Source organism: Nesoenas mayeri (genome assembly GCF_963082525.1).
Source record: "Nesoenas mayeri genome assembly, chromosome: 5".
In the NCBI taxonomy this organism is placed as follows: Eukaryota; Metazoa; Chordata; class Aves; order Columbiformes; family Columbidae; genus Nesoenas; species Nesoenas mayeri.
In genome coordinates this window covers 7681913-7709101 of record NC_137548.1, presented here as the reverse complement: position 1 = coordinate 7709101, position 27189 = coordinate 7681913, and the positions used below count along the sequence as shown (strand labels likewise).

Genomic DNA, 27189 nt, shown 5'->3' with positions numbered 1-27189 from the left:
TCATATCCCATTCTAAGTGAGAATGTTAAAAGCTAAAAATGAGCCCTGCCTTCTGAGACGGTGGTTGTGGAGTAACAATCCAACACGCGGAGATTTTAACAAAACCTTTTAAAGGTCAGCGTGCGTCCTTTTAAGAAATGTGTCTCTCTGCAGTGAGGTTCTAAGCTTAGACGTCTCGCTAGGACAGCTTTGCGTCGGTGTTTCATCAAATACCTATTAAGTGCTGCAAAAATTGCCCTGCGCTTCTGAAGTGGTTGGGCCTTTGTGCTTCTGCTCCGCTGGCAGACGATCTGCGCATCTGGCTCTGCACACACAATTACCTCCGGCCTTCCCAGGCCCATCACCGTCACACAGGGCTTGGTAATTATGCTGCAGTTGACATATGTGGGTACAACTGAAAACAGCACAAGAGTATTTAAGAATTGCCACGTTATAAAACAGTTGGCGAAGGAATTAAGAGGGGCTGGTCTTATTTTTTTGCAGGTAGTTCCTTCAAGGTTTGAATGTCAAGTTTAGAGGATTACACTGGAGTTCAGGAATGGCTTCTGAAGTACAGCACATATCTCTAATATACAGTTACAGCTGTGCTGAAGATGTCTTAATCATCTCTAGAAACAAATCCCGTTCAACCAGAAGTATCGAGTTTCCACATGATGTGTTTTACAAACTGTCAAAGTCCTTCAGCCACAACTACGCATCTGTAGTTGTTTTGGGTCTGCCTGTGGGTGACAATTAAGATGATTCACTTGCTTTTACTGCTGGTGATTTAAAAGTGCAGCTTCAATTTAAAAAATCACATTTCTCTCAACTTTTTTTTTTTTAATTACTTGTGTCAAAATCAAGTTATACCCAACATCCTTATTTCCCAGTATCACAGTATGTTTGGGATTGGAAGGGACCTCAAAAGATCATCTAGTCCAATCCCCCTGCTGGAGCAGGAACGCCCAGGTGAGGTCACACAGGAACATGTCCAGGTGGGTCTTGAATGTCTCCAGGAAAGGAGACTCCACAACCTCCCTGGGCAGCCTGTTCCAGTGTCTGTCAACCTCACTGAGAAGTTTCTTCTCAAATTTAAGTGGAACCTCTTGTGTTCCAGCTTGATCCCATTACCCCTTGTCCTATCATTGGTTGTCACCGAGAAGAGCCTGGCTCCATCCTCCTGACACTCACCCTTTATATATTTATAAACATTAATAAGGTCACCCCTCAGTCTCCTGTTCTCCAAACTAAAGAGCCCCAGCTCCCTCAGCCTTTCCTCACACGGGAGAAGCTCCACTCCCTTAATCATCTTTGTTGCCCTACGCTGGACCCTCTCCAGCAGTTCCCTGTCCTGCTGTTGCTTCTCAAATTACTTTGTACTCCTTTAAGACCACTGGGGCAGTGAGTGTCAGGGCTATGAGGCACCTGGATCATGTACCCTTTCAAGATTTATTCCCACAGGTCACTATTGCTTATTTCTGTGGAATTCACGATTTTGTAACTGAGTGGCCCAAAAGCTTCAGTCCCCTCTGAATTCACCACAGTCCCCTTACAGGCTCAGCTTCTTTCAGTACCAATAGTTGCGGGTAAGGAACTCAAGGATTATTTTGAGGGCTGTTTCCTTGCAGGTGTGATGTGTAACATGATTTGGGTGTTTATCCACTCTTTCCCTGCAGTAAGGTCAGTGGGCCTGTCTGGTGCTGGATTTCTTGAAGAGAGTTTATGTGCCGCCTACAGAAACAGACAGTGAGGGAGGTTTCTGTTGCCTCCGCTCGCTTGCAAGTGTCTGAGCGGGATTGTGGTGCGTTCTGCCAACTGTCTCTGAATTAAAGCAGCAGAGGTGGGAGTTCTGCTACTAAAGAATTTAAGTCTTGCAATTTGTATCTCTTATCTTGTTTCTGAATTAAGTTGATACACAACAAATGGATAACCATCACAGGTAAAGCCATGCATTTCCCTGAAAAGTTGAGTTTTCTCTTTTACGTACATAATTTCAATAGCAGTGGGAGGGGGAAAAGTATATGTATGTATCTTAAAATTGTAAAAATATGCAGCAGCTGTCAGGGGACTCACGCTTGTGTTGCCTCTGAAAATACTTGATATTTTTTCTTTTGTGTTGACTTAATGTCAGGTTAATATCTGTCACATAAACATAGATGGAAACCACATGTTAACAAGTGATTAGCATCACTTACTTTTGTAAACTGCAAACACTATTACGTAGACCACAGAGCATGGGCAGAGTACGTATGTAATCATATAAATAATAACAGACTTGAAATTAGGCAGGTTAACTTGTGGGACTGTATTTAATCTCATAGGTTAGTTTTGATGTCTGTAAGTTCACTTCGGCATTGTTAAGAAACATATTTGACCTTTATAAAACTGAAGTAATTGAAATGATGTGCAAGTAGCAGGCGTTCAGATAGTGTCACTGTGTGAATTGTTTAACCCCAAGGGAAGCCTTAATTCTGCTAATAGTATGTCATTTTTTTTCAGTAAATGAAAAGCAAAAATCAGATAGGCTACTTAAGTGCAGACACCAGTGTCCGTCCTTATTCAGAGATGATAGTAAACCTGTCGTACAATATTTTCGAGCACACAGAATCACAGAATGTCAGGGATTGGAAGGGAACTCGAAAGCTCATCCAGTCCAATCCCCCCATGGAGCAGGAACACCCAGATGAGGTTACACAGGAAGGTGTCCAGGCGGGTTTGAATGTCTCCAGAGAAGGAGACTCCACAACCCCCTGGGCAGCCTGTTCCAGGCTCTGCCACCCTCACTGGGAAGAAGTTTCTTGTCTAATTTAAGTGGAATCTCTTGTGTTCCAGTTTGTACCCATTGCCCCTTGTCCTATCATTGGTTGTCACCAAGAAGAGCCTGGCTCCATCCTCCTGACACTCACCCTGTTTATATCTGTAAACATTAATGAGGTCACCCCTCAGTCTCCTGTTCTCCAGGCTCCAGAGCCCCAGCTCCCTCAGCCTTTCCTCACATGGGAGATGCTCCACTCCCTTCATCATCTTTGTTGCCCTGCGCTGGACTCTCTCCAGCAGTTCCCTGTCCTGCTGGAACTGAGGGGCCCAGAACTGGACACAATATTCCAGAGGGGAAGGAGAACCTCTCTGACCTACTAACCACCCCCCTTCTAATACACCCCAGGATGCCATTGGCCTTCCTGGCCACAAGGGCACAGTGCTGGCTCATGGTCATCCTGCTGTCCACCAGGATCCCCAGGTCCCTTTCCCCTACACTGCTGTCTAATAGGTCATTCCCCAACTTATACTGGAACCCGGGGTTGTTCCTACCCAGATGTAAGACTGTGGACATATGAAAATAAACATGCGTTCGACACATTCCTAAATTTCATCTTTGATTCTTTTTCCTTTCCTCTGTAAGTAAAATCCAGCACTTGCACACTTAGTTGTCATGTTGCAGGTGTGTTCCCCGTGCATACAGCCTTGCTGCCTCTTCTTGAATTGCTGGTTTAGTATTTCATTTTGTTGAAGTAAGAGGTGGATCAGGATTACATCCTGTAGTCAGTGGGTAATATCAGCAATTATTTCAGTAAGTGTAGGATTTTACCCACACTTTGGGATTGCGTTCGAAATTATTTGACAAATCTAACTAAAGCTGTGGATTTATTTCTAGGTGGAATTTAGTTCGCCAGTTGTCAGTCATAAGCCATTTTGTGGCCAAATCATATATGGCATGTGTCCTGTGTATAGAAATGGACATAACTGCATACCTCTATGTTAACATCCTAATTAGCAAAGGCACTGATACAGCAAAACACTGTAAAGACATAAAGTGTAAGTTTTATACTGGTTTTGAATGACAGCTTTCTCTTGGCCAGGATCTTATGCAGCCCTGGGGGTCATACCATGATATGAAGCAAAATACGTTGTCATGTGAAGTGCTGACTTGGAAATGGGCTTTTAAATGTGTTGGGAGGTGGTACCTACACACTTACGTAGCTGCATCTTGTGCTTTGTGGCAGGACGCCCCCGGCTGGGATGGGAGCCCGGCCCCAGCCTGACGGGGTCGGTGTGGACGCACTTAGTGGCACTGTCAGTTTTTCAGCAGAGCTTTTATGCTCCTGAAAGAACCAACGCTTGTGTTCCACCCCGTAAAGCTCGTCTGCACATACTGTTAATTTGGAATGACATCTCACCGTCCCCTCAAAATGGTCTTATTTGGCTTCTTGGTCTTTTTTTTTTGGGGGGAAGGGGGCGGTAATAGAGAGTTGTGCCTCGATACCTGCTTTTCAGGAGGGGATGAGCCCTGTCCACCCTGTGAGCTCTCCTGTCCTCTGTGCTTCTTATTACACCAAGCAGGTGGTGGAAGCAGAGAGAGGGAGGAGAAGTGAAGTTGGCCCCTGCCAGCCCTCTGTCCAGGGAAACTCCTTGACTAAGGAGTCGGACCCTCTACCTTGGAAATAAGTGTCATGGCTTGTTCTTGAGCTTGATGGAAGTAAGATAAGACCTTAAATAAATTATGCAAGACATAAACACCCTTCAAGCATGAAAGCCAGTTCCTGTTTGTCTGAGAGATGAACAATTTGGCAGCGAAGCGTGCAAGAGAGGCAGAAGGTGTTTGCTCAAAGGGGCTGGGTGTTCGAGAGCCACCAGGCAAGCCAGGGCTGCTGCCTCTGCCTGGCAGGAACCTGCAGGTTTGGAGATTTCATGTGCCACGGCAAAAAAGGACAGCTAAAGTGATTGTGGAGAAGGCATCTAAAGCAGCAATTCAGTCTGTGAACTTCCAGCTGTCTGTTAGGTGATGGCACAGAGCTCTGTTCCTTGGGTCCTCAGCAGAATTGTGACGATCACAGAGTAATTGGGGTTGGAAGGGACCTTCAAAGCTCATCCAGTCCAACCGCTGCCATGAGCAGGGACATGATGACATGACATGCCCACATCAGGTTGCTCAGAGCCCTGTCCAGCCTGGCCTTGAATTGTGGTAACTTCTTATTTTCTATTTCCTTTTTTCTACACCAGTTTGTAAACTGGCCCAGGTTGGGATGGGAGTGGAGGTGACTTCAGTTCTGCCTGCGACTGCTTGGCCTCAGCTTCCCATCCTACTCAGACTTCACACGCCTTTCTTCAACTCTTGCATCCTCATGCCTTTAGATCCTTTGGAATCTCTATTTTGGAAGTATATCTACTTTCCTGGAAACAGAATGACAGAAAATACTGTTCTATATACTCCTGCTGCCATGTTGGCACCGGTATTTTTATGGGAATATGTTTTCAATTTATCAGTTCCAGTCTTATTCTCTCATGTTCTGGATGAAGATTTGGTGCTTCTAAAATGCCGTGAAGGTGGTACTTGGGCAGCCTGTAAAATAGCTGGAAGTGACTAAACTTTTACTGGGACTTCTGGAAGGTGCTGGAAAACTCTGCCTAGAAATTCAGTACAGTGGTTGTGATTAGTTTCTTTGATATATGAAGAACGAAGGCAGAAAGTTAAACCAGTAAGTGTTTGTAACAATACCTTAAAGTATAATTATTCCTTCCACAGATTATTCATTGCTGAGGGTACCGGGTGGTGTGTGAGCTGATCCCTGGGTCTTGGAAGTAATTGAGGATGACACACTTTGATGATGGGAAATCTTATTTATACATGGAGATCTCAAATGGTGCTTTACAATTCTTGCAGAGACAATACTCATGAGGACAACGGTGTCTTGGATCAACTAAGATGGTGGTTCTGCTTCACACCCCAAAAATCAAAGTCTGGCTGAGGCTAATACTAGACAACCTAGTGTTTATTAGAAAGAAATGAATGTTTTCTAGAACAATTTTGTTCTGCTAAATGAAGACATACAATGGTGCATGAGTCAGAGGGAATACCGCCAGATCTTGAACCATTAACAAGGTAATCATGAAGATCTTGTGTAGTCTTCTGTCTCTATATGGCATTAGAGCAATAAGATGATTAAATGATTGTTGGAATCAACTCTCAGAATTGGGTTGAATTTATTGAATTTATTGCAATAGTAGAAAAAAATGAAGGAAATTAAGGAATGTAACAGGAGCACACAGGCATCCCACCACATGCCAAGGAACAAATGGTGGCTTTTGGTTAAAGTCTTGGCTAAAATGAGCCCAAATCCTTATTGATTTTTATTTGTGTTGTTATTTCAACATTTCTGGTGTGGTTTAGTTTTGCAGGGTGCCTGGACAGTGAGTGAACTCTGACCCTCGGTGGCTATGAACTCACTTGGTGACACGTGCAGCCAGTGAGAGCTTCTCTTCCCTTTATATGTTCACCTGCCAGCCAGGACACTCATGTTTCACCTTTCTTTTGTTCCAGATGTTCTAAGCCTGCATGTTTATTGTCTTTAATGTAAGAATTTACTCCCATTTATTTTGCAAACTGTTAGAATTCCCCAACAACATGTTACGATGAGAAATAACTGAAGTATTTGAGGTTTCTTACAGGGGTGTCTAATGTATTAGACACATTTGCTGCTTTACTAACATGGTAAAGCTACCTCATGCAGATTTACCTGGTTATTGCATTAGTATGGCAGTTTTAACTGCCCTGTCAATACTCAAATACACACACACAAAAAAAGTCCTGAGACTTGATGACAGTTGACAATTTCTGTAGGTGTGGGTGTTTTTAAAGAGCTTTGTTTATGAAACTACTCTGAAAAGTTCCATAGTATCTCGTAAATGAAAAGCCAGTGTTTTCCAGATAGCTCTATAAATAAATTGGGTAGATACAGAAATAAGTGAAGGTATTTCAAGAGCTCCGGGCGTGTTTTTGCGCGGAACGCTATGGTGAGCTAACAGAGGAAATGAACTTCCTTTTGTTTGCAAAATAGAAAAACCCTCAAGTTCGTGACTTTTTTCCACGCTGCTGGGCGACTTAAGCTACAACACAGGTTCTTCTTGTCGATCGCAGGTCTCCGTGCGCACCGCGTTCATGAACCCTCCTACAAAACCTTGAGGAAGAAAAGCCATGGTCAGCTCACATGGGTGCAAACCAGAGCGTTCTGCTGAGTCCAAATACCAGGTATCGGAGAACAAAGCGTGTGCGTGTAGCTGTCCTATAGCAGAAATTACAAATAACAGTTACTGCTGTGTTGGTATCGTCATTCCCTTATTTTTCCTGTATTTTTATTTTAGGTTGGTTTAATGTACCCTGCAATCCCAGGTCATCTTACTACAAAAGAGAAAGAGCTACCGAAGTTCTCTCTAAGAACTCCAGGTATTCTCTGCCTTTTCTCATTCTCAGACCATTCCTATTCTTTAGGCAAAGCTGAACTCCACAGTTACCATGATAATTTCCAGCTGTCCCACACAGCGACAGCACCAAAGAAACAAGACTGGTTTAAAATGAACGTTTTTGAGCCCGTGCTCCAAAAGCACCGTTTTTCTTCCTGGTTTTCATGCAGTATCTTGAAAAAAGAGTGGGAAGTGCAGAGTGTTACAGCCACCTTGTCCAAATGTGCAAAGGGACCTCGCGTGTTCACACACCTGCCAGTACGGTGCTTTGTGTAATGGAACACATGGAGGAGCTTGGAATCGCTGAGGAATGTGATCAGCTACCGGAAAGGTTTTAATATGGTTGATGTTAAAGCAACTGTGTAAGTGGAATAGTCTAAATATATACTTGGAATAATAAACTATTGCTAATCTGCTGGAAGAACTGTCATTCAAAGATGATTTTTCCCAGATTTTAGACAGGATTTAAGCTTTCTCTCCCCTCCATCCCGCCCCATTATCTCCAGTATAACTAAAATAAACCAGCTCATTTTTAAAGGGATGCCAGACAGTTGTTCTCAAGGAGTGAAATCAAAGCTTCTAAACTTTAGAACCCAAGCAGAATTTGGGTTTCTAAAAGTGCAGCTTTTTCAAATACATAATATCCATTCTGTTCCATCAAGATGGTTTCATTATTATACATTTCAAGAGCATTATATACATTTCAAGGTCTTGAAAACCATTATATGTATTAGATCAGCTTTTAGAAAATGCTACAGAACAGCATCTATCTTTAGCTTCGCTAAGAAACTCTTCAGTGAGTGCCACTGATTTACTTGCTCTGTGTTCTACCTGCTTCAGTTTGTTGTGGTTGGAGGCACCAGCAGAGGCCAGGGCTTCCCTGTGCAGACCAATAGCTCTGTATGTGCTGTACGTGGTGCTGTACGGGTAAAGAGTGAACTGTCCTGCCAGAGTTTATCATTTAAATGGGTCAGTCAGGGAGTGGATGTTGTATTTTTCATTTTACGGACAGTTGCATGTAAGAAATCTGTGCCAGAATTGGATCGGAGCCGAGAATTCCTGCTTCTCTCCTGCACCACACAGGGCTGCTGCTGCTTTGGCCTCTTCTGGGGTTTATAATGTTACCTGCAGAGATTATTTACTTAATTTAATGCTTTGGAGCCCCTGTCAAAGTCTAGAACCCCACAGGACAGAGAGACAAGGAGCATGCAGCCTATAGACCGGAGAGCATAAACCAGGCATGAACAAACACAGTAGGGTAAAGAGAGAACACCCAGTCACAGCTGTAAACCCCTGACCTTTCCCCAGTTCCGAGCCAAGTTTTGCCAAGCTTTTTAGACACTGGTGGCAGGGAGGGGAATGTGCACAAGGTTTTAAAGAATTCCTGAATGAGAACAAAGTCATGGTTTGGTGGTTGCTTCCTAAGAGCCTCTGGGAAGAGCGAGAGGTGGCAGCAGGGGAGAAAGCAGGAAAATGTTCATTTGGAAGTCAAAGAGGTGATAAGAGCTCCTACTAGATGTGTATCAGTGAGGCACGAGTAAGGCGGGTGTAACCTGTGTGGCCTGTCCTGTGCTCCATCAAGGCTAAATTGCAAACCCAAGGGTTTGTGTAGGGATGGCGAGGGGACAGTAAAGTCTCAGAGTCCTATTCTCCTAAAGCAGAAGGACTTGGAGAAATTGCACAGCTCCAAAAATGTGCCAGAGGCGGAGTGATGCCACTGCTGGGTGTGAGGCTGCAGGACCATGCCATGGGTGACGGATGGATGGTGAGGAGCCTTCACAGGAGCCAGTGGGCAACATTTGGGAGAGACAGAAGGAAAAGCTAGGCAATTGCGGACAAGATGTAAAGAGGAGCAGCAGCAAGGTGGCTGCAGTGTCAAAGGCAGCAGGACAGAGGAGGAGGAAGCGGTGCTGTTTGGGAACCAGCTGTCACCCACGGTATTTCATGATGATGCCCTGCGATGTCATCTCCCTTTATATTTTAACAGATCCATTTAGCAAACGCGGTGGTATGATTCCTGCCAGCTCTATTCAACCAGCTTTGTTTTCCCCGCTAACAAGTGCTGGTGGAAGGTGAGCAGGGACAACCAACCACTCTTGTGGCAGTCCCACAAACAGCTGTGCCGGGTACAGGGGACATGGGGCTGACGTTTGCGCTTAGCTCAGCTTCTCTCCCCCAAGGAAGGATTTTTTGCCAAGCTCTGCCCTCAGGCCCCTTTACACTTTGCTCCTGTGTGCACGTGTCTTGTTGCTGGAGCAGAAACTGTCCCAGTAAAATACGGCAGAGCTTGGTCCTGCTGTCTCTCCTGCAGCCACCCACCTCCAAGCCCTCATCACAAATGCCACAAGTCACCTATTTTGCACAGTTCAGCAATTTACAGTTGAGGAACCCCAAAGTGGGATCTGCTTGATCTAAAGCCCAGGCAGCTCAGCAGACACGGCCCTGCCTGTGTGACTGACATGGGGCTGCAACAGGTTGCAAAAAATATTCAGTTGCAGTAGACCTGAGATCAAGTTGAATGGAGGCTCTTTACCATGGCTGAAACTAAAGCAATCTTGTTGGGTTTTTATTTAGAATCATAGAATCATGGAATCTTTTTGGTTGGAAAAGACCTTTAAGATCATCAAGTCCAACTGTTAGCACTGCCAAGTCCAGCTCTAAGCCACATCCCTAAGAACCTCATCTACGAGTCTTCCAAACCCCTCCAGGGATGGTGACTCCACCACTGCCCTGGGCAGCCTGTTCCAGTGCTTCACAACCATTTCCGTGAAGAAATTTCTCTTTAATATCCAACCTAAACCTCCCCTGGCGCAACCTGAGGCCATTTCTACTTGTCCTATCACTTGGTACGTGGGAGAAGAGACCAACACCCTCCATGCTCCAACCTCCTTTCAGGTAGTTGCAGACAGTGATAAGGTCTCCCCTCAGCCTCCTTTTCTCCAGGCTGAACAGCCCCAGTTCCCTCAACCTCTCCTCATCAGACCTGTGCTCCAGACCCCTCATCAGCCTCATTGCTCTTCTCTGAACTTGCTCCAACAAGTACTTTTGTCCTTAAAAAGCCAGAGGGAAGAGCATCAAAAGTGAGTGTGGGGCACAGATAGGAAGGAGATGAGCCTTCCTGCTGGGTCTGTTTAGATACTAATAGTTTAGTGTTGTATTTACCAACTAAAGGCACTGATAATCCCTTTAAAGTCATGCTTAGAAACCAGGGCAGGTCTTAAGTGGCTGTGATCACTCGCAGCCTCCATCATGGGAAGGTGGGAGATATATTTATTTTAGTACATATTTAGGCTTTGCAAATGCTCTGAAACATGTGAAACAAACCCTAAAACCTTCTGAAAAATCTTGCCTTGGAAGCAAAGTTGCATATTGCACCTGTCTCCCTTGTACACTTAAATAGCACGGGGGAACCTCCTCACGCCAATGCAGACCTCACCGCTTGAGAGGTTCTCAGGTGGAAAATGGCACAACCCCCCTGGTGTAACGCTGCTCTGAATGCTTTGTGATATTTATACTATAGTTGTAGATTTTAAAAAAAGAACAACAAAAAACCCCGAACCAAACCAAACCAAAACCACAAAAAAACAACCAACCAAACCAGAAAACCAAACCAAAACACCCCCCCTCACACCAACTTATCGTGACAACAATGCTGTTGCTTTGAGGGCGTTTTTGACATTCTGTAAGTGCAGCACTGGTATCTGTGGCTGGATTTTACACTCACAGACTGACCATGTAAAATAAACTTCCCTAATGTGTTTTTCATCTGGGACTAAGGATTTCCCAATTTCTTCCCGTCCTTAGTTAACTTAGCCTGACTGAGATCTAAACTTAGCTCAATAAGACAACTTGTTCATGACTTTTGTCTAAACATCTGGAGTAAAAAAATTGTACTTCAATGTCTTCCCTGATGTTTCTTTTACTCTTGTTTCATTCTTATTGAAGTTTTCACATTTGTTGCTTTCTCCATAAGGAAACAAAGAGTAAGTGCCAATATCATCACATACCTGCAAGCTGTAAATCCTTAGTTGGCTTGAAATGTGTGCATAGCAACGCAGCCTGTGTTAGTAGCATAGAAATATACACAACAGACTGAACTCTACAAATAATTGTCATTTCCCTAACTTAACAGTGCTTTAACTCAAGTACCGTGTATAACAGAGCTTGTATACCACTGAAATCTAATTACATTTGAAAAATATCCAGTGTTAAATGTAAAAAATTCAGACTTCAGCCATGTTTAAAATTTCTTTTGGAACAGAAATTGTAATGTATTCTTCTGTGAATACATTAGAACTAGTGGCAAAAATAATTAACAGCCAAGAATGTGAGCATCTAATACTGCAAGACGCCTGTGAGAACCACTGGGTTCAGGTTTGGTGGGATGACTGCGCCCAAACTCATCAATGTTTTCCTTGCAGTGGTCATAATGTAGAGAAGAAACAAGCGACCCATCTCCCCTGCAGCTCATTGTGGTTTACATGTGTATATTCTAGCATTCAACCTTTCTGGAATTATTTTCCCCGACAGGAAGCTTATGGCCTCTCTGAAGCACAGGTGAGTGTTGGCCATCCAAAGACTGGGTGTCTGCCCTGTGCTGAGGGGTATGTGCTACTTCGGGACCTTGTATTTGAATGTGATCCCCTAGGAAGCACAAGCTCAACACCATGGCCTCTCCTCCACAAGACCCTGTTGTCCTTCACTGCTCCCGTGTGCTGCAGAAAACTATGGGGAAAAAGAGAGAAGGTTGGAAAGAGGCAGCATCTCCCTGCTTGAACAGCCTGAGAGTGCTACAGACTCTGCTCTTCAGTTAATGACCGCATGTAGGAAGAAAATCTGGTAATAATAGGCTTTTATTACAATAATCAACACACCTGGGTGCTGAAATTGGACATCACTCATTAGAAATAAGGTGTGTTACAATCACGGGCACCAAAATGAGCCATTCTAGCAACTTGCTGGACCATGGCAATGGAAATACTAAAAAATTAAGACTGGATTTACTTTACAAGAAATGACAACTACTTATTTACTATAGCATCACGTTTAAACACTGATAAATATTTCTTTTTTCTCCTGAAAACTCATTTCACTGGCAAAATGCAGGACAATCAATCTTGTAACTCTTTAGCCAGAAGTATTAACTTCCATTGAATTCTTCTCCCTTCTCTTCCCCCCCAGTTAAGAAATTGTCCCTCTTGTTAATTCAGTTTAATAAGTCCATTAAAGGCATCATGTTCTCTCCGCTCCCTTAAATTCTCAGCTTTCCTTAATTTGAAGCATTAAATGTTTGAACTTCAAACACTTCAAAAGATGAAACCATCTCCCTTAAGATGCCTGTGCCAGCCTGACCTTTCTACACCATCAGCAACACGGGATTGTTTCAGGACTGTGTGGATTTGGTCCATACTGTGACTGAAAAGAGTTGCACTTGTTTAGTGTCTTTGTCTTACTTTTCAAGTACTTTTCATGATAAAACCATGGGCAAGAGCTGCTCTGCACGAAGGAAGGAGCCAAAGGAGCTTTTGGAACCGCTTCCCTATTCACTTGGTGGCCTCGACAGCAGCAGGTCATGAAAGCGTTAAAAGCTCTGAATGGATGTCGGAGGGATTTGGTGGGTACCAAAGGAGCAATTTAGTGCTAGATTTAGGTTAATAGTTGGACTCTTAAGGGTCTCTTGATCTTAAGGGTCTCTTCCAACCAAAATGATTCTATGATTCTAACTACCAAAGCAATTGCTGAGGAAGATGCTGTAACTGGTACTAAAGAATCTCCACAGGTTGTTTCTGTCCCTAAGCAGAAACTTCCCATTTTTAATGTTCCAGAGCAGAACCAGGTGCTTCACCTGGAGAAAGAAGAAGATTCATCATTATTATCGTGTTATGACAGGACAAGGGGTGATTGTTTTAAACTAGAAGAGGAGAGATTCAGGCTGGACATGAGGAAGACATTTTTGACACTAAGGGTGGTGAGAGCCTGGCCCAGGTTGCCCAGAGTGGTGGTGGAGACATCCCAGGCCAGGCTGGACGGGGCTCTGAGCAACCTGAGCTGGTGAAGATGTCCCTGCTCATGGCAGGGGTGGCACTGGATGAGCTTTGAAGGTCCCTTCCCACCCAAACTGTTCTATGATTCTATTTAAGCAACCACTCCAGAGACACCTTAACATTCCTGCCTGCTCCTGTTCATCCCCATGCTGGGAGAGGGTCAGCGCTCACTGGGTTCAACAGGGATCTAAAAGAAAGGTAACACCTCAAATTTAGCTTTCAAAATATGCCTGTCTGTGCTCTTGGTGTATTTTCCATTTGCTTAGCTCAGGTATATAATTTATCAATTTTCAGGAAAAATCTGCAAAGCTGTAGCAACTGTGTATATCCCAGGACATGTGAATGACAGAAGCTAGTGAGGGACAGTGTAGGGAACAGTTCTTTCCTCCTTAGAATGATGCTCAAATACACTGAAGGTTTTTAACTTTTACTTTTGTAACACAGATGAGAGCAGCAGGGACAAAGATATATTTAAATACATACATATATATTTCATATCTATATTTAAAAGGTGTTAAGGAACGACAAAGTTATGGGAGAAAATGACGCTGAGAAATTAAGTGAGAAGAAATAAGCAATTCACAGGAAGAGGAGAATCACGAGAGGAGAGAAATTAATGTATTGCACAGTGCAGGCATTGAGCAGTGTGTTTTTACAGTCTAATACATTTATGTTTGACTATGGTATTTTTACCCTCATTTCCTCATAAGAGCTGCAAAGAAATAGTTCTGGTTAAGCTAAAAAGAATGGAGAAAAGGGTGGTATTTGTAGAGGAGAGGTATTTTTCATTTCAAGGTTTGAGAATTCTGCTCGCAATGCTATTGGTTCCTCTCTCTTGTTCATGTTTTGAATTTTCAAGTCACACACTGAATTATGCCAAGTGACAGAAGGGAAGATGCCTGTGTGGAGCAGTGTCGCGCTCCCACAAGGAACGGGCTTCCTTGGCATGTCAGTGTTTTCAGGCACTAGTGACCCTCGGAAACAGAACAGAACGAAGAACGACGAGACAGATTTTCAGGCAGGCACGCACAATTAAACGCATTTGAATGTGCCTTATTTATGCTCGTAAGGAGTTATTTGTTTTTCTTTCCTGAGCAGTTGGAGCCCACTGTAACCTTCTTTAATAGCCAGGCAGGTTGCTGCCTTCTACAAGGGCTTGACATTGATTTCATCCTTTCGAGCAGCGATGTAGCCTGTGACTGGGTAGAAAATATTTTGGCCAGCTGTAAGGCATGCACAGGAGTTACAAATTAATAGGGAAAAAACGTGAGCTAAATGTAGGATATACATATCATGCAGGATCTGAGTTTGGAGCAAGAAGGTGGGAGGCTGAGTGTGTTTACTAAAGGTTTCTGGCAGTGCGTGTTTGAGGCTGTGATTACGATGAGCATTTTCACAGAATCACAGAATGTCAGGGATTGGAAGGGAACTCGAAAGCTCATCCAGTCCAATCTCCCCATGGAGCAGGAACACCCAGATGAGGTTACACAGGAAGGTGTCCAGGCGGGTTTGAATGTCTGCAGAGAAGGAGACTCCACAACCTCCCTGGGCAGCCTGTTCCAGTGTCTGTCACCCTCACTGTGAAGAAGTTTCTTCTCAAATTTAAGTGGAATCTCTTGTGTTCCAGTTTGAACCCATTAGCCCTTGTCCTACCATTGGCTGTCACCGAGAAGAGCCTGGCTCCATCCTCCTGACACTCACCCTTTATATATCTGTAAACATGAATGAGGTCACCCCTCAGTCTCTTTTCCAAGCTAAAGAGCTTCGCTCCCATTTAAAATCCACATGGCTGTACTTGTGGCTCATTGTTTCTTAATAAAGCAAACAGCAGTAGAAATGATATATGTTCTCATGACTTGGCTTACACTTGAATCCAATGTTCTGCGTGAGGAATAACTGATTTTGATGTCTCATTCGACCACCGATACCATTCACGGTGTTTTTACTCAAGCACACTTGTGCTAGCATCGTAATTTTTTTGTACAAGTGGAAAAATTAGTCTGTTTTTGTAGTACATTGGTTTATATCATTGTCCTGCTTCCCAGATGAAAACTCTACATGCCCAAACATGCATCTTACTGTAGTAGGGAAAATGGCTTATGGATGATTTTGTTGAGTTCAAAAACCTCAGTGGAAAAGCTGAAGTGGCTGTGGTTAAAAATTGCAAAAAAAAAAAAAAAGGTAAGAAATAGATACAACTTTGTGTTCATAGTTTATTTAAAATCATCTGCAAGGGGGTCAGTACAAGCAGCCCTAAAATCTTCTGGATTGAAGAACCGAAACAAGAACTGGAGTATTGCAATTAGCAACACTGACTATAATATTGGCAGAATTCAATGAATGCAGGTAGTCCACTTGATTTCAATGCCTATCTTTCTGTGGCCAGGATACATGATAAAATAAAGCAAATAGAAACTGCTCTCCATATAATGGAGAATGTTGATAAGTGGGGTTTTTTGTTTGTTTGTGGGATTTTGTGTATTTTTGGGGGGGTTTATGTTTGTTTTTTTTCTGTCATACTGATTTTTATGAGCACAACCTTTTGTAGAAAAACCCATCATGTCAAGAAACTCTTTGGCTGTGCACACCAGTCAATGACACTTGGTCGCATTAGTGGGAAAATGGACATAACCCCCTAGAGAGTCTCTCTGCAAGGACACAGAAGCAGCTGTTGGGACACAGGTGAACAGAGTCTCACCTCTTACTCAAACTAGTTAGAGATTTTGACCAACAGTGTATTCTATTTAACCACAGAAAAAAATGACTCCAAGATGATGTTCCCATCATGGGAAGTTATAAAAAAAAATAGTCATTTTGACTAGAACACTGTAAATTCTCTGGTTTCACAGTTCTTGCCTCCTGGGTTGCTCTGAAATGACCAAATAGTGAATTGAAGGGCAAAATGGCTAATGATAAAGTGATAGAGTGCAATGGACATGGTACAAAATATCTTAAAATACAATGAAACTGGGCTTAACAATAGTTTATTGAAAAACAATGAAATGTGGAGGAAATTGGAAGTGTAAATACCTTTGATTTAGGAAATAATAAAGACTTGATGGGTTTTGGAGTGGGACCATCTACTGGATCTGTACTGAAAATACGCATTCGAAAGCCACTGGGAACTTTCTGCATTGGTATGATAGAGGAAAATATCCCATTATATAGGCCTATTGTGTAATTAGGTTTTCATGAATCAGAGATGAAGGTACACAAGGACAGCCAATGCTAGTCTAGCTTGCACTCAGCTATTTTGGTAAATGGTATATTTGGAGGAGAAACATCGAAATGTCTTAATTCTTTAGAATTACTTCTTAAACAAATGCCACATTTTTTAGGGCCTCTGAATGCAACAGAACAGATGTGTAGCCTGTTGAAATCATCCATGCAAAAGAGTTAGTACGTAAATTCTAGAAGAACGCAGAGTTGTCTTTCAAAAGCTTTTTCCTTTGATGCTCAGTGCTCTAACGCAATGGGCAGTGGACATGAGTAGCTGAGACCAGCCTGTTATTCCGTGGAGAAAAATTTTAAACAAAAAAAGGTGAAGCCCACTCCCAAACTGCCTCTCCCTCAGGACAAAACATCCTCAACATTAAGACTTAATAGAGACTACTCAGCAGACAAAATAACTCCTATGTTGCTTCTTTTTAGGAAAGAAGTTGAGGTGGGAATGAGTCCCTGAACACGGACACGTGCAGGGTCAAGCCTCAGGCTGGCATTGCTGCTAATTCACCCAGGCACTTAAGTGCCCGTGATCTCAGAGACGGAGTTAAGCACGGAGAACATCAGGGCAGTGCTGCTGGAGGGAAACCGGGAGGAGATGTACACCTGAGGATTGTGTCTCCGGAACGCTGGCGGAGGTAGAGCAAACACACACCATCACCTGCAGATCCTGCACTGTCCTGAGCAGGGACTGGCTCTGAGCACTAAGGTGAATTCCAGCCATTCAAGAAACACCATCTATCTAAAAAAATAGAATCATAGAACCATGCACTCATTTTGGTTGGAAGAGACCCTCAGGATCATCGAGTCCAACCATAACCTGACTCTGGCACTAAACCATGTCCCTAAGAACCTTGGCTAAATGCCCTTTAAACCCCTCCAGGGATGGTGACTCCACCACTGCCCTGGGCAGCCTGTTCCAATGCCTGACAACCCTTTCCAGGGAGAATTTTTTCCTAATATCCAATCTAAACCTCCCCTGGCACAACTTGAGGCCATTTCCCCTTGTCCTATCACTTGTGACTTGAGAGAAGAGACCAACACCCCCCATGCTCCAACCTCCTTTGAGGTAGTTGTAGAGCGCTTATTGTCAGAGAGAAAAATAAACACACACAGATTGTAACAAAACCAGAAGAACTGCACAAAGAACCTTTAGGCTCCATGATCAAGGACCTACATGTGGAAGCTTTTACCTGCAAATTTGGGTGGACTGGCAACACAAGATATGCCCCTTTCCAAAAAGCAAGAGGGTCTGAGCTACGAAGTGTCTCCACACAGGACTGATTTGGGCTAAACTGCATTGTGGTGAGATCAGTGTTCCCACCTGTAAGAAGCAGCCTGGGTTTGGATTCCAGAAATAAGTCTGCTGCATGGGAAATGTGAGCCACCCTTCTCAGCACAGTTTGTAAAAGTAGCAGCCATCTGTTGGGGTTTATAGAAGGCTGAGAAACACAGGATGTTTACTTTTATTCAGATGTGCAGTGGATGTGCCTCATATGTGCAGACTTGTTACAGTACTAATAAAACAACTGGGATATTATGGTCGAGAAAAAAGCTTGTTTTATGTAGTAAAATTGAACTTGAGCAAGATAGAAAGCATTACAAATATACACGCACACACGCATATAAATAATCATTTAAAGAAAGGTCAGTGGAAAACAGGCCGGACAGAAATTTGGAACAAACAGAGCACTAACTTTGAGACTCCATTGACTGCTTTCTGAGGTGCTTTAAGGAAACCATTCCCAGAAGAAATAATCTACAAAAGGCAAGGTAAGGAAGGGTCAAGTTTCAAAATAAACCTACATGGCAAAAGTAGGAGCTGAGATTAGTTTAGATAAACTCTCCAAAAGGCGATTTGGCATTACTGACAGAACTGAAACGTGAGTGCATATGGTGTGAACCATGAGATAGATAGAGGCAGTTCCTTAGCATTGACAGCCATCATCGAGACCATGTGAGAAACTGGAGGGAGAGCTGGGCTCAGGTGTCTTTGACCACAGGGAAATGTCATCCACAACATGAATAACTTCGTGCTGCTGTGAATGTTCCCCAAAGGGGAACAATTCCCAGAGTAGTTCAGAGGATGCAAGCGGAATTCTGCAAATAAATGCTATGAGAACGAATCCAAGAAGTAACCGAAGATGCAGATGGAGACGCTGGCAAACAGCATTAGCAACAGCCAAGGTTGTTTTTGCAAACAAAGGAAAAAGTTAACTATAGTAAATCAAATAAAATTAAACATGTAGCAGCAATAGATGCCCTATTTTTTTCTGCAAATGCCTTTTACCATTTTTTTTTCCCAGGAGGTAATGACTATTTTTGTAAATCCCAGTTGAAAGCAGACTGCCTTACTTATACTTCTGTCTAATGGCTTGAATAAGCAGATAACATTTCAGATGGCAAATATTTTTGCAACTAAATTAAAATAAAGAATTCTGCATACATGGCATTCTGGCTGAAATATCCTGTAGATGATCAGCAGCAGGATCAACACTTGATGGTAATTCTCTCGAAGAAACAACACAAATGGGACGATAGGCAATGGTACCATACAAAAGCTTTGGCATGCATATTTGTTATAATTCTGTCAATTTTTGTAAAAGCAAAGCAGTGAGTTATAGTAGGGAACAAGAGGCAAATTAATTTGCTTACATATATGTATCAAACAGTTTGCTAAGTGCAATGATATCAGGAACTATGAAAAAGTATCTAAAAAATCTCAACAGTGTTGTGTATCAGAACGGTAGTGTATAATTTCCTATAACAGCCACCCAAAAATAGCTGGATCCCATTGGCAAAAGGCCTGAGGTGGGTTTTGATGGGTGTGGAATTACATTTGACGGGATCGGAACAGTTTGAATATCAAGGAATGAAATTCGGGATCAAAACTGTGTATTTTGGAAGGAAGTTCAGTAACTCAGAAAGGATGTTTTATGTACAAGATGGAGAAAATTTATGTTCATATTTTCCAGGATGTGGCTTAAGTAAGATTTTAAGGTTCTAAACAATGCTGCAGTGTGTTTTCAAGAAAGGAACTTAAGGTCATAATATGAATTTGATCCAGGTATAAATCAGTGAAAAGAACAAAATATCACATTTTAAAATGGTACCCAGGCAGGCATTGAACGGTGTTGCTCGGGAGTACTGCACACTTAAGCTACAAGATGGTAATAAAACTTCAAGAACTAAGCTCTACAAAGATTACAGGACTAAAATAACTGCCCCAACAGCCCATCATTAAAACCCAGTAACTGCAAGACACCAGAATTATTCTACATCAAACTTCCAAGGAAGAGCTTGTTTGAAGGGCTCTCATTTGTCATTTGTGTACCAAAAGCTCCAATATTAGCATTTCATTGTCCAGTGTATTTTTGATGGACTTCAACACATGAAGTACAGACACACACTTAAAGAATTGCAGTTAGAGATGAATCTTCTCAAAGGCAGGAGCTCAACTCGAAAGACATATTAGAAGTAAACATGACTCAGAAGTGCACGATTCCATTAAACATTCATTTATTCAAGATGAGTGAACAGTCTGTGTGATCTGATTATTTTTCATCTGTATTTGAGCTGAAATGGCTCAAGTGGGAGCCACGATTTCTTGGAATGTACTAAATAAAACCTAAAATGAGTTTTCCAGAGGTGTCTGGTGGTGCTGCTTGGTGTCTTAGCAAATCATGGGTTTATCTCCTCTTTGCATCCTCTTAAAAAGGAAAATCTCAACTCCATTTTTGATCTTCCCTCATTCAAGTCTTCGGTATCGATTCTTGCTATAAATTCATCCAGAACCCACCTGACAATGTTGAAAATTCCCTAAGTGTGGGGACTGGATAGCATGTCAAAGCAGCCACTCAGTAACGATAATGGGCCAAATCTTACCGTAACATATCACAGATTTTATATTGGCTCAAATTCCTCTGTATTTACTGAGTTATCTTACCCTAAATCTGGTGTCCAGACTTCTCTATAAAACCGATTTTTAAAGTTGCTAGTGGTGCATTTTTATTCAGTGGCAAATAAGTTCGTAAACTCATTAATGTGCTGCACATGTATGTTGCAATTATGGTAGCCTGTTAAAATACAAGGCAAATTCAACCTCCTTGCTGCTTTTGGGCATCTGGTTTTAAAAATTTTGTTGTATTTGAACCTGTTCATACCTTTTGTCTCTTTAACAGGATGTAAAATCTTGTAATGCGCCATCTTGCCAAATAACACAAGAGCAAATAATACAAAGCGGTTTTGAAAACTACGTCACTCATTCACCCATCTCTGCTCCATCAAAGATCTTCACAGATCTTTACAAATTCAGCCTAAAGTTTTTTCTTCCAAGCTCAAGACCCCAGTGTATTAACCCTCTCCTTGTGTGGGAAGGGTACCAAGCCATCCTATTTCCTGGCTTTGTCTATACTATCTTTTCTAAATACAGTCTATACCACATTACACAGAGTTAAAGATAAGATGCACGATGGATTTGTACAATGGTGAAATGATGTTTCCTGTTAGATTTGCTTTTCCTTTCCTAAACTTAGCATTCCAGTCTTTGTCAACAAGGACTGGGGAGGTTTTCATGCCATTCCTTCTCAGTGTTTCCTAAAAGTCAGTTCTATCAATGTGCTCCTTTAAAGCGAGACATTCTCATCTTTTCAACTATGTTTTTAAACTTCCAGCACTTGCACAAAAGAACAGTTCTTGTTCTTTTTCCAGTTATCTATTTTTGTGGGGTCTGCTTAGTCAGGAAATTTAGATGGTTCTTTGCTATTTTCTGTGTAAATCTAATAAATTTCTGTCTTTTTCTAGGATTTATTTATTTTGGATTTTAACCATGGTTCCAGTCTCATGCGAAGTCCTGTCATACTAGTCATTTGTAGGGTACCTGTAATTCCTGTACAGCGTCATGAAAGAACTACAAGCCTCCTTATTCACATAATCTTCCCATTAGTGAAATGATCCTATTTGTCTGAGCCTGACGGTGCATCCGGGAAGATTTCAGAATATGCTTTTACAACCTTTCTTTTCCTACTGTTCCTTTTTCAGCAGTATCCATGCAGATTCCCTTCAAGTGGTTCCCTGCAGTAACATCTTTCCTGCTGGATCCACTGGCCAGGGAAGGCGGAGGTCAGGACTTTGTTTTGTGCTCCTGCAGCTGACTCCCAGGAGGATTTGTGTTCAGACCTGTGACTAACAGCCGGTTCCTTACAAGTAGCTTTGCTTCCGATGGCTCTTAACAAGTTGTTCAAAAGCTCCGTGGAAGTGCCCTCGGCACCTGTACAGCCCGTCCCCTGCCCAGCTCCGTACCGCAGGCTTTGGAACCCATCAGGACTTGTATTTTAAACTTAAGTGCTGTGAATCCCCCTGATGTTAAGCATTCCCTACAATGCTGAGCTCATACAGACTCTAGAACACCTTCACTTGCCACAATCGAGCTCTAGAAGAAGCTATAGAAGAACACTTTCACTCACCAGAATTTGAAAATTTAAAAGTATCTAATAGGTTAAAGCTGTACCATGACATAAAGAAGATAAAGCAAGCTGAAAAAAAAATCAACACAAATATTTGCTTGTTCTCTTTTGCAACAAGGAGAACAAGATACCTCTATCAGAGCCTACTCCGCCCTCAGGGTTTCTGTACTTGGGGAAAATCTCGAGTGTTTTATCAACCGCTGCTCTAACCATGAGAGAGGCACGAAGCTGGGGAGGGAGCTGGTGCGTCTTTCACTGGAGAAGTGGGAAGCATCATGAGAGCAGCAGTTCATGCACTGCTGGACACTTTCACCACCCACTGCTATTTTACTCATTTTCTTTGTGATAATGTAGAAAGCTGGGCCACAGGAGAGGGTGCTCATCTGAAGAGGATGGATTTATATGGGGAGATCATAAGCTTGTATACATTGGCTTACGACGCATTAAACGCAGAGATAACTGAAACACAGAGACTTGATCACAAAATGAAGAAACGGAACAGACCCCATTTCCCCTGGGATTCAGATGTGCTCCTTTGGCACAGGGGAAAAAGTAACACCCGGGCAGGCGCTGTGAGCCCAGGTGCAGTTTTGGGCCCCTGAGGCAGCCCCATGGGTGGCTGGAACCTCTGGAGGCAGTTGGGGAGTGACGGTTGGAGAGAGGAGGTTGGCTGAGGAAGGCACCGTGAAGCCTGGAGAGCGCAGAGGTAAACAGAGAAGGTAACAAAATATTCAGAAAAAAACTGGGCTTAAAGGAGCGCCTGGGGCTTGAAGGCAAGTTAAGACCCTGGGGGAGGGGAAGGATTCAACAAAAACACAACAAAAAAGCAAACTGGGGAATAACTGAAAGCAGCGCTGTGCTAGGAGGGGGCAGCTGCAGAGGCCAGCGAGCTCCTGCTTATCTTGCCATGTTGACTCCAGAAACAGACTTCAAGTGACGCAGTGTCTCTAAACAGAGAGGGAGAGTTAGTTCCCTCTCTGGTAGCTGTGTCCATGACCCTAAAGTGCGTACCCCACACACACATCGGGAATTCGCTTCCCGAAGGCACCGACAGTGTTATCGCAGAACTGGTACAAGGAGGAGCAGAAGGCAATGAGTAACAAGCACTTGCTTATTATTGTAGAAACTTGGTACTGCGATTAGAAATGTGGCCCAACAGCTGGACATACCATTCCTCCCTAAAATGTAAAACATATGAATCAGAAGTCAACTGCAGGGTAAGAAGACTAAACAGATTTTTTTTCTTTTTTGTTACACATGAATTTGATTCAAAAGTAAACAAAAAATCTCCGATTGTGTTGTTTCAATCAAATGGATGGAGCAGGACAGTTACTTTGATGCAGTATTCCACTGTGTTCATTTTTGTTAAAAGATGTATCAGAAAAGCCTTGTTCGCATGTTGATTTGCCTCTTCAAACAGCACTGCTGCTTCCTCCATAACACTTTGTCTTTCTGGTCTTTTTCCTGCTGGTCTGAATAATTAGTTCTCCAGGGAGATCAAGTCTTTTCTTGCTTACTGGTATTGGAACAGGGAATGTCTGAACTAATCCCATGGTACCCCCAATAATGCTTCTTTTGACATACAGGAGATCCTTTATGGAGCATTACGTGACCCTTACTGTAGAGAAATACATGTCAGATGGGCTGTGTCAAACATTTACAAGCCCCAGCCAGATCTATTTATGTTTCTCACTCAACGGAGCAGGACTTCCACCACGGTATCTACGTAGCAATCCTGTTTGATGAACTGCTGTGTAAAGAGCAGAACTGCAATGTGGATGGGAGCTCCGTATTCCTGCCCGGGTGGCCACAACAGATGGGCTATAGTGGAACTCCAGTCACACAAAAAAACGTGAAGTGGCACAAATCTGAGTCACTAGTACAAAAATCTCTATTTTGGAGGACTCTTGACTGCTGTTCTGACTGTTGGGGTGGTAATAAGGACACTGCCTAACTGGTGACAAGCTGGTGCTGAAAATTCCTTTCAAAGGTATTTTTAAAAATCCCTTTTGTAGGACAGTAAGGCAGTGTAACTTTTTAAAAGGACAGGATTGTTTTCTGCCTTTGATAGCAGTGGAGGAACACTGACCAAAAGAACTCATTGCTTGTAGGTCTTCAGGAAGGCTTGCAGGTATTGAACATGTGAATATTTTATATATATATATATGCCTACACACTTTTACGTGATATGTTGGCCATGTGAACTTTGATGACAATTTTTATTCTTGCAAATTGATATTATATATATGCATCTATACAAACACATACATACATATAGAGAGATACAACTCCCTGTAAAATACCCGTAATATTTCTTCTCCATCTTCCTTTGGAATTCATGTAATCATTTTTAAAGTAGTATTTTTTTGCAAAATACAGACTAAAGAGAGAAGAGGAGAGGGACAAGTAATAGTGTCCCTTTGAAATACTAGCAGTTTTACATTCACATCTTACGTTGCGGTCTTAAATATCCCTACAGATGGAGATAACACTGATCAAAGTAGAAAGAAGAAAGCAACCTAGAAATAAAAGGCAAGCCAACTCTGTAAACTCTGTGGGCCAAGTGATAAAGAGAAGGTAAGTTTCTGTTTATTGACTGATAAAACCTGTGTTTTTTCGAACTGTTACCATACAAACATCACCTGATGTAAAACACATCATAAAAATGCTTTACACAATCAAAACAGACAAAACATACCACACGATGCATTTTTCATATAAGAAATGAAGTAGCTGAATACTTTATTTACCAGTTTGTTCAGCTATACTGAAGGACTAATCTTACAGCTATTAAACAAAGACAGAATGAAAGGCAGAAAAGCCATGTGTGCACAGGATAGCAGTCCTGGACAGGAGTCTTGATTTTTATCCCTTCTACGGCAGTAATTTTAATAAATACCTGAATCACATGCTTCAGATTTAGATTTTTAGTGTTTTACAAAGACAGATTTAATTTCATATTGGGAAGACCAAAGCACAACCATGTAAAATGATATGCTCAGCTGCACCTAAAAAGCCAGTCTGGCCATCAGACTGTGCTAGAACATCCCTTTTGCAGAGTATTCCAGCAATCACTCCATGAGCTGCTCATTGCACTGCTCCATCCAGATCAAAAGCAGCACACAGGAGAGCAAACAAATCTAAGTGTTAAAGTGTCACTGACAAACACAATTGGCCGAATTAAGTACATATAACAAAGCAAAACATGCATCTGCAAGTTACGCTATTTTTGCCCAATTTTAGCATCCATTGGTATAAACCCTCTGCTGATCTATTCTCTGTTATCAACTGTTGCTTGCACGAGGATTATTTTAGTTGGTATGGCTTAAGTGAATTTAAAGGTTTAAAAACTTACAAATATGTACTAGTTTCCCTTCTAAATTTAAAGTTATACAGCCATGCTGTAACTATGGCACAGTTCAATTTTAGTTAAGTTTTGTTTTTTAAATACAACTCTTCTGAGAAATGCAATTGATTTGCAAAGGATGACAAACTCTGCAGTTTTCTGACTTAAAATCATGCTGGATTTTATTTCAAGAGATGACTTGACTGTTTAGTTGTCCATCTGTCCAGCAATAAAGTGAAGGGATAACATTAGGGCAGTTGCAGTAAATCATTTCTCAAGTAGCGTTACTGTCTACTTGAGGGAGAAATAACAGGCTTGGTAGGTCACCAGAAACGGATGTGGGGGTAAAACAGGTCAGCAAAATTGTGAATAGATCATACTGACTCAGAAATATTCCTATTGGCATGTGTAAAGAGGAATGTAATCTGTGACAGGCAGGACAGCAGATGATGGAGTTGTTGAGGTCTTAACTGTAGTACTGTGGCCAGTCTTTGATGCTGCAGTTCCAGAAAGAACCAAATGATTTTTAAACAACACTGGGAGAAGAAACAAGCATCTTGAGAGGTTTAAAACTATGACACACAATGAAGGATTAAAATAAAGTGGAATTGCTTAGTCTATAGATAGAAAAATTTAGGGGAGACATATTTCTTACGATATGCAAGACGCATACTGATAGACAAGAGGCAAAAATGTCCATTATAGTTATACTTCAGTAGCAGTGAGCTCTTATTTTAACTGGAGTGTTCCCGTTCCTCAATGTGAGCTGGACCAGTGAACTTACCCGGCTGAAAATGAGCAATTTCGAAAGAATTTTCACACCATCTTAAATGGCTATAAATTGAGTCTGTCACAGTCCCATCCCCGCCATTATACCAACATGGGTACTTGCATATCTGGACAGTAAACTGAGTGGGACAAAACCCAGGTATCCTTCATAAGATTAGTGATGTCCAGAAGGTTCAAGCACTCACTATCTGAACGAACGGGGGACATGTCCGACTCCTCAGAGGAACCAGCTCTCAAACTGCCCTTGAACTGCCTCATTTCCTAAAAAAATGACAGTACCTCAGCAGGTCTTGGTCATATCAACACAGAAGAGCTGCTCATATAAGGCTTTTTTTTTTTCTCTGTGAGAAATACAGGGGAAACAGTGGATGTTGTTTTCAAACATAATAGGCATAATAGTAATATTTTGGGAAAACAAAACAAAAAATAACCACCAGTACATCATGTAAATAAATTTAAACAAGAATTATGATATTTAACAATACTATTTCCAAGCACTCGTGCTGGCTGACACGTATATATATTAAAAACAAAAGAAGGCAAAATGATTCAGACAGCAATCATACACTGCTAAAGCAACCCATGTGTAAGGTGTGCAGGGCTGCAGAAATCCTGTCGCCGCTAAGTCCCCACTGCTTTGGGGCTCTCGTTACAAAGTGAGGAACCCGCGGGCCGTGCCCGGAGCGGAGCGGTTCGGTCCCCCCGGCGGCCCCGGGCACAGCCAGGCCGGCCCCGAGGCCCCTCCCGCCCGCTGCCCTCCCCGGGAAGGGGGCGCTGGGCCCCGCTGAGAGGGCCCGGTGCGGCGGGACAGGGAGTCTACCTCGGCATCAGCAGGGTGTTACCTCAGTATTAGCGGGGTTTTACCTCAGTATTAGCGGAGTTTTACCTCAGTATTAGCGGGGTTTTACCTCAGCACTGCCGGGTTTTTTACCTCAGCCGACGGGCCTCACTCTCGCGGCGGCCGGCGCGCACCCGCCCGCCCGCCTCCGCCCCGCAGAGGGACGGGAAAGGCGAAGGCGATGGCGATGACGAGCCGCCAGCCACCGCCGCTGCGCGCAGCCCCGACCGGCCCCGGCCCCGGCTCCACCTCCTCCCCCGGCAGCGCTCC

General features: G+C 42.8%; 1 long non-coding RNA gene across 1 annotated transcript; it reads right to left on the bottom strand.

The window, feature by feature from the left end:
* Window positions 1-6058: 6058 nt before the first annotated feature.
* On the bottom strand, window positions 6059-27109 carry LOC308041304. Its single transcript, XR_013922211.1, has 3 exons — window positions 26924-27109; window positions 26267-26342; window positions 6059-6932 (listed from the first exon to the last, which is right to left on the bottom strand). It is a non-coding gene; the product is annotated as an uncharacterized lncRNA (long non-coding RNA).
* Window positions 27110-27189: the final 80 nt, after the last annotated feature.